Raw genomic sequence first — 9160 nt, 5'->3', positions numbered from 1 at the left:
TTTGTATGAATATTTTTAATCAGTGATGTTTTGATAATACAGTCCAGAACACAGATCTAAACATAGAATAATGATAAAACACATTGTAAAATAGCTAACAGAAAACACAATATTCAACTATTACAAAAACGATTCACAGAAATTAGAACGTGACATTCATACTATTTAATACAACGAAAATAACACTAAACAACTCGGTAACTGCCAGCACAGTAAACAGAAATCACACTCTAAGGTTTGTCCATGGGTTGGTTGGGAAACCTTTCCTAGTATGCCCAACTTGCCGGCATAGACCACACCTCTTTTCCTAGCACTTGCCCTCATCTATGTCATTTTGGAACCTAGTGGACATAGGTCTTTTGGTAGCCTTCCTGTGCATAAGTGGGTTAGGACGAAGCACAGTCCCATACCACTCCGGCCAAAGCACTTTGTCTGGTATTAGTAGAAACTCCATCTCGTATACCTTGAACACAGCTTCGTGCATGTACACTGGATGAACATGTAGAGCGCACTGATAAACCCCAATTTTGTGGTTTATCTTGTGTTGAATTTAGGGGATTTTATCAACTTATCTCACATTTATTCAATGAAATAGCATATTTTATGAAATTCTCCTAATTTATAGTAAAGAGTTAAAAATATGCTTTTTAGGCCTTTAAATTGCTAATTTTAATTCACTTTAATTCCATCCGATGCCTTGATATGTTTGTTAAGTGGTTTCAGGATCATAAAGGCAAGGATTGGGTTGAAGAAGTGAAAAGAAAAGCATGCAAAGTGGAGGATTTATGAAGAAATGAGGATTTAGTGGATTCACAGTCATGCACGCACATCACCCACATGTACGTGTGAGAAGGAATTTTGCCAGCGACGCGCACGCATCATCCACACGTACACGTGACAATGGTCACGTGACCTCATTAAAAGAACACGGTGGGGGTGATTTCTGAGCTTAAGGAGGCCCAAATCCAACTCATTTCTAATGCTATTGAACCCAAGGATGGGAGGGGAATGAACCAAGTAGTCATAGTTTAGTTTTTCATCATATTTTAGGTTAGAATTCTAGAGAGAGAAGCTCTCTCTTCACTCTAGAATTTAGGGTAGTTTAGGTCCAATTTTCTTAGATCTATGATTTTAATTCTTGTTCTTGTTAATCCTCTTTACATTTTCTTGTTCTATTGTCTTAATATTCTTAGTTTCTCATGTTAGTTTCTTTATTTTGTTTATTTTAGCTTATGAACAATTGTTGGATCTCAATTCTCTTTTAATACAATTTTTTGTTTCCATGTCTTTTTATATTTATCTTAGTTGCTATTGTTGATTTCTTGTTTGTGTTAGTTATGGTTTTTGTTAATTCTTGCAATTTATGATGTTTACTTTTATTGCACTCTAGATATTTGATAAAATATTTTCACTGGTTATAGAGTACTTTTTCACACTATTGGCCTAGGCTAAGGGAATTGGGTGATCTTGAGTCATTGGGTCTAATTGGATTGGTGATTTGAGAATCCTTGTTGGTCAATTTGATACCCATTGATACTAGTCTACTACTTAGTCAATTAGTAGCTAGATTGGGACTTATGGGTTGATGTTGATCAAGCGTATTTGACATACTTCAAGCATAGAAGTAGACTTGATGGGTTTGGTCCCTCATAATTGTCAATATATGGTTGTTAGACAAGGATGATGATCTCAATTTCTATGCCTTAGCCAAGAGTTCTTCTTGCCATTTAATTTCCATCTTTGTTACTTTAATTGCTTTTCATTTAATTCCTTACATGCTTATTTACTTTCTTGTTATTTACTTTTCTTGTCAATTGTCAACAAAACCCCCTTGTTTCTTCATAGTCAATAATTCAGCACTTCATTGCAATTTCTTGTGAGACAATCCGATGTTTAAATACTCTCGATTTTTATTGGGGTTTGTACTTGTGACAAACAAAATTAAACTTTGATGGAGGATTGTTTGTCAGTTAGGAGCTATACTTTGACGAGATTATTTTGTGAAAAATCCAAAGCCGACGGAAACCTTCTTTCAAGTTTTTGGCACCGTTGCCGAGAAATTACAATGGTGTTACATTATTGGCTATTGTAAATATGTTCATATTGTGAATAGTCTTCTTTTGGTTATTTCTTGGTTTTGCTAGTAGTTAGGATTTTTCTTTCTCTTTGCTTTTTGACATTCTTGTTTTGATTTTCTCTTTTCCATATGAATTCTCATCCTTGTGGTTTTGGATATGATTATAACTATGTTGTAGGTAGTGGAAACTTTAATGATGGCTTACATTATGGGAGGGAAGGATTCTTGAGAAGGGAGCCACATCCATATGAGCAATTATCATAGCAACCTCCTCAACCAAGCTACTATGATTGCAACTCCTCCTATAATGCATATCATTCAAATGGATATGATGGTTCTTATCATGATTATGCTACTCAACCACCATCATTCCATGCACCATACTCTCAACATAGTTCTCAAGCACCATCATTCCAACCACCATACTCTCAATCCACATCCTATTTCCACCAATTATCTCCACACAATCTAAATCCATATTCTCCTTATGCAAACCCTTGTGACTATTATGAACAAGCACCCGTTGAACCACCGCCACTCTAACATCATTACCACCACAACCTTCTTGAACCACCTCCCATATATGAGAACTTTCAACCACATAATGAATTATCCTTCACACTACAACCCTTCATTGAAGAAAACCCATATCCGTTGATCCAATAGCAACATGATCCTAATTATGTTAGTCAAGTAGAACAAGAGCCAAAGGATCATTTCAAAAAATCAATAGACCGGCTTCAAGCAATCCTCCGTCAAAAAGAGCAAAAGGAAGCCCAAAGAAGGCACGAAGCTATCGAGGCTAACCTTGCCAAATTTAAAGCCAACATGGACTCATGTGATTCATTCCATAGACAAAGTGTCTCCATGGATGAATGTGACCAATCAACCGAAAAGCGGAGCATGAAGGAGATCTTAGAATCTCAACATGAGGATAAGGAGATGGGGTATGCCTTGCAACAAGTGGAGGAGGAAAGGATCCTTGAAGAGGAAGAAATAGTTGAAGATTTAGGGGAGGTTGAACAAGGGGTAAGTGCCATCATTGAAGACAAGTAACTAACTAACCAACAAGAATTGAAAATAAAAGATTTAATTTTGAAATTCAATTTTAAAAGAAAGTAGAGAATTAAAATTTAAAAGTTTTAAATTTAAAAAGAAGATAAGATAAGTAGGTTTTAAAATTTAAAAAAGAAAGATAAGATAAAGATTTAAAAAGATTAAGAGAGATAAGATTTAGAAATTAAAAATTTTGAAAATCAAACTTTAAAAGATAGTAAAGTTTTGAAAAGATAAGAAATTGAAAGTTAAAATTTTAAAAGAAGATTTTGAATTTTGAAGAGATTTGATTTTGAAATTTGAAATCAAAATAAGATAAAATAAGATAATTGATATTTAGAGAAAGATAAATAAAAGATAAGATAAAGATTTGAAAAGATAAGATTTAAAATTTAAGAATTAAACTTTCCTAACAAGAAGACACAAAATTTTAAAATTTTTAAATCAAGATAAGAAAAGATAGCTAGGATTTTGAAAATTTGAATAAAGATAAAGGAAAATTTTTTTATTTTCAAATTTTTTAAAGAAAAAAAAAACAAATAAAAGATAGCAAGCTTAAAAATTTAAGATCAAATGACACTAGTTTTTGAAAATTAAAAGAAAAACACCAAAAGATACCAAACTTAAAAATTTTAAGATCAAACAACGGAATTAACAAGAACAATTTGAATACCAAGAAGAACAACCAATTATGGAGTATATGTTTTCTCTGATTTAGATTAAGGAATTTTTAGGTGAATTAGTTAGTACATTTTATTTTATTCATGATATTTGACATTTTTAAAGGCTTTCTTTGTTTTAGTTTAAGTATGTTTTTCTTATTTTAGTTTGATTATATTTATGGACAAAAGTATTTTAATAATAAATATTTTTTTATCCATTTTATGGTAATTAACTTTTTCATGACTTTATTATGTGTTTATAATTTTGATGATGTAATATGAAAAAATGATGATGCTCTTAATATAGAAAGCAAATTATTTTGTATAAAAATTGTTTGAAATATTATATTAAATTTGTAGAAAATTTGTACAAGAATAACTTTTTGTTTTGTATGAAATTTGTTTCAAATACGTAAATTCTTTTAAATTAAATTTATCTGAAATTTAATTGAAAAGAAATATTTGATTTGTCTAAAATTTGTTCGAAAAAAATTTGTTATATTTGACTAAATTCATTAGAAATTTGTCTGAAATAAAGTATATTTTTTGTTTGAAATTTGTCTAAAATGAAATATTTTTACGTTTGAAATTTTTCTGAAATACATTGTCTTTATGTTGGCTAATCTGTCTAAAATTCCTCTAAAATACATCATAATAGTTAGAACTCTAGTAGATAAATGCCTATTCAAAATCTGTCACAAAATCGTTTGAAAAAAATTTTGGACGAAATTTCAGACAAAATGTAAATTAACAACAAGGCTTTTTGGAACAAAAAAATTCATCCCAATTTTGTTTGAAAGAAAAATTTTGTTTCTAATTTGTTCAAAATTTATTTCAATTTCATCTCAAAATCCGTCTAAAAAAGCCCTATTTCTAGTAGTGATCAATCACTCATGTTATCATCCTCATCATCACTAGAGCCTGTCCCAAACTCATCTTCCGCGGGATCAGACAAGGTTGAAGGAAGTGGGAGATTCAACTTTTTATACAAAGCATGAATTGTCTTTTCAGTAGAACCAATTCTTTTCTGTTGAACTTTTAGTTGACGTCCTTGATCTTTTAACTTGTGACCTTTTGCTCGTCATTTATCATTTCTTGCTCCTTTGCCTTTTCTTTCCACATGTGAAGTTTTTGCTCAATATTCAGATTGTCTTTGGATGTCTTTGAACAATTTCTGAAATCCAACTTTGAAAGAGAGATCTAAACCAAAAGAACCTAAATCAAAAGCAGCTTTCTTTTTCCCCTTTGTCACAACTTCGTTCCAAATAGTATAATCATCTAGTATAATAGGCCTTCCTTAGATGCCTCAACATCTCCCTCATTATCCAAGGATAAAGCTACTTGAGAAAGTTCTGTCTTTTGCTTTTTGAATTCACCCTACAAAATCAATTCATTTTAATCACAACTAAATATGCCATGAACAAATACTAACATATAGTGAAAATTATTTTTGAAAGAGACAAAAGAAGAAGAACAAATTAGCATCACATACAATGACTTTCTCAGATCTTTCATCAATCCAACTTTTGTACTTTTTGGCGTGGCATTTAGTATAAACCTCCTCTAGAGAAGGTTTTACTCCTGTAGCTTTCTCCTATAATATTATAGTTTTAATCCACAGGAAAGAAAAAAGAATAAGAAAATATTGCAAATAATAAGAACAAGACTAAAATTAAACTATTTTTATCTTACCATTCTACGTGCATGTTCACCCATAGATATGAAACCACCAGTGTGCATGGAACTTCCAGCATTTGATGCTCGATTCACAGTATTTGCTGCTGACCAGTTCTTAAAATGCGGATCTGTAGCCTAATAATGCAATAGTTGCCGCCAAACTGGTGTAGGATATATTTTGGTACATAGTTAGAGTCTTTTGAATAATTGACTCTCTCTTGTTTCATCAACCCTCTTAATCGAGCACTCCCTTTAATCTCAAAAATTTGACGAACTCTTTCATTGTGTTAAGGATCCCACATACAATATTTCTATAAAAGAAAATAAACATATACAATGAATTATCCACTATGTATAATATCAAAATATGCAAAAAATGATAATAAATACTTACCTTAAATTCAGTAAACCACAAATCTCACATTTGAACACTGGCATGTCCCCATGCAGGGAAGAATTTTGAAAATTTGCTTTTAATGGCAGTTGTTACATGATGAACAACAGTACATGGATTAAACTTATAAGCAGGTCAAATAATGAGTAATTACACATGCATTCACAATAAAAGCAATATAGAGCGGACGTTAAAACACAAAAGTGCTCTGAACGCCAGCTTTTCTGCCAGGATGGGCGTTAAACGCCCAGTGAGGACTTTCTCACTGGCGTTTAACGCCAGGCTTGCTGCCATTGTGGGTGTTGAACGCCCGGTGAAGGCTTTTTCACCGGCGTTCAACGCCTTTGATGAGCGGATAATTTATACGCTTTTTGGCATTGTTTTTAGTATGTTTTTAGTAGGATCTAGTTACTTTTAGGGATGTTTTTAATAGATTTTGTGTTAAATTCACATTTCTGGACTTTACTATGAGTTTGTGTGTTTTTCTGTGATTTCAGGTATTTTCTGGCTGAAATTGAGGGACTTGAGCAGAAATCAGATTCAGAGGTTGAAAAAGGACTGCTGATGCTGTTGGATTCTGACCTCCCTGCACTCAAAGTGGATTTTCTGGAGCTACAGAACTCGAAATGGCGCACTTCCAATTGAGTTGGAAAGTAGACATCCAGGGCTTTCCAGCAATATATAATAGTTCATACTTTGGCCAAGAATAGACGACGTAAACTGGCGTTCAACGCCAGCCTTCTGCCCAAATCTGGAGTCCAGCGCCAGAAAAGGATCCAAAACCAGAGTTGAACGCCCAAACTGGCACAGAAACTGGCGTTCAACTCCACAAATGGCCTCTGCACGTGCAACACTCAGGCTCAGCCCAAACACACACCAAGTGGGCCCAGGAAGTGGATTTATGCATCAATTACTTACTCATGTAAACCCTAGTAGCTAGTTTATTATAAATAGGACCTTTTACTATTGTATTTGGATCCTGGATTGTATTTTGATCCTGTGATCTCGTTTAGGGGGCTGGCCATCTCGGCCATGCCTGGACCTCTCACTTATGTATTTTCAACGGTAGAGTTTCTACACTCCATAGATTAAGGTGTGGAGCTCTGCTGTTCCTCAAAGATTAATGCAAAGTACTACTGTTTTCTATTCAATTCTTCTTATTTCGCTTCTAAGATATCCATTCGCACCCAAGAACGTGATGAAGGTGATGATTATGTGTGACGCTCATCATCCTTCTCCCTTATGAACGCGTGCCTGACAAACACTTCCGTTCTACATGAAATAAGCTAGAATGAGAGGGTGCGTGATCGAGAACCGACAGATGAATAGCCGTGCCATGACAGGGTGCGTGAGCATATTATTCACTGAGAGGATAAGATGAAGCCATTGACAAGGGTGATGCCTCCAGACGATTAGCCGTGCCGTGACAGGGCATTGGATCATTTTCCCGAGAGATGACCGAAAGTAGCCATTGACAGTGGTGATGTATCACATACAGCCAGCCATGGAAAGGAGTAAGACTGATTGGATGAAGATAGCAGGAAAGCAGAGGTTCAGAGGAACGAAAAGCATCTCCATTCGCTTATCTGAAATTCTCACCAATGAATTACATAAGTATCTCTATCCCTATTTTATTATATAATATTCGAAAACACCATTATCACTTTATATCTGCCTGACTGAGATTTACAAGGTGACCATAGCTTGCTTCATACCAACAATCTCCATGGGATTCGACCCTTACTCACGTAAGGTATTACTTGGACGACCCAATGCACTTGCTGGTTAGTTGTATCGAAGTTGTGACAATTATGAATTAAGATCAGAGCACCAAGCTTTGGAGCCATTACCAGGATTTGTTCGAGCCTGGAGATCACAATTTCGTGCACCAGCCTTCCCAATCTTTTCTGTTTCGGCCTCCTTGCACTATTCTCTAGGATTAACCTCAGTATTATTGGAAAGAGTGTCTGGAGGAGTCTCAGGGATCCTCTTGCTTAGTTGACTAACCTGTACCTCCAAATTTCTAATGGAGGACCTTGATTCATTAATGAAACTGTGGGTGGTCTTATTGAGGTTGGAGACCTGAATGGCTAAGTCAAAAAGCTTCTGCTTAGAGGTCTCCATATTTCCTTAAGAAGATGGGAATGGTGGTCTGTTATTGAACCTATTCTGGTTCCTACCACCTTGATTATTGAAACCTTGTTAAGGTTTTTATTGATCTTTCCATGAAAGATTGGGATGGTTCCTTCATGAAGGATTGTGTTTCCATAGGGTTTTTCCATGTAATTTACCTCCTCCCTGGTGGGTTGATCAGGATCATAAGCTTCTTCTTTAAGAGAAGCTTCCTGACTACTGCCATCAGCAGTTTGCATCCCAGTCAGATGTTGAGAGATCATGTTGACCTGTTGGGTCAGGATCTTATTCTGAACCAGGATGGCATTCAGAGTCTCAACTTCATGAACTCCTTTCTTCCGAGAGATTCCATGGTTTACAGGGTTTCTTTCAGAAGTGTACATGAATTGGTTGTTAGCAACTATTACAATGAGCTCTCTTGCTTCTGCAGCTATTTTCTTCAAGTGGAGGGATCCACCTGCAGAGCTATCCAATGAAATCTTGGATATCTCAAACAAGCCATCATAGAACACGCCTATGAGGGACCATTCTGAGAGCATGTCAGGAGGACATCTCCTGATCAGCTGCTTGTATCTTTTCCAACCTTCATAGAGGGATTCACCTTCTCTTTGTCTGAAGGTTTGAACTTCCACTTTAATCTTGCTCATCCTTTGAGGAGGAAAGAACTTAGCCAGAAAAGTATTAACCAGCTTTTTCCAAGAGTCAAGACTCTCTCTAGGTTGGGCATCCAACCAGAACTTAGCTCTGTCTCTTAAAGCAAAGAGAAAGAGCATCAGCTTATAGACTTCAGGATTAACTCTATTAGTCTTTACAGTATCACAAATCTGTAAGAATTCTGCTAAGAACTGATGTGGATCTTCCATTGGAAGTCCATGGTATTTGCAGTTCTGCTGCAGAAGAGAGACAAACCAAGGCTTAAGCTCAAAATTGTTAGCTCCAATGGCAAGTACAGCAATGCTTCTGCCATAAAATTCAGAGGTAGGCATGGTGAAGTCACCAAGGACCTTTCTAGGCTCCTCCTGTGGTTCGGTCATATCCTCTGTTTCTTGTTCAAAACTTTCTGAAAGGTCTCTTCCGGAGTGTTATGCTTTAGCTAGTTGTAAACACCTCCTCAGAGTCTTTTCAGGTTCGGGATCAAGAGTCAAGAGGGATTCTTTATCC

Source organism: Arachis ipaensis, chromosome B8 (genome assembly GCF_059453495.1).
Source record: "Arachis ipaensis isolate K30076 ecotype BB chromosome B8, ASM5945349v1, whole genome shotgun sequence".
Taxonomy (NCBI): Eukaryota; Viridiplantae; Streptophyta; class Magnoliopsida; order Fabales; family Fabaceae; genus Arachis; species Arachis ipaensis.
The sequence above is the reverse complement of the archived record's forward strand: the minus strand, read 5'-3'. Positions refer to the sequence as shown.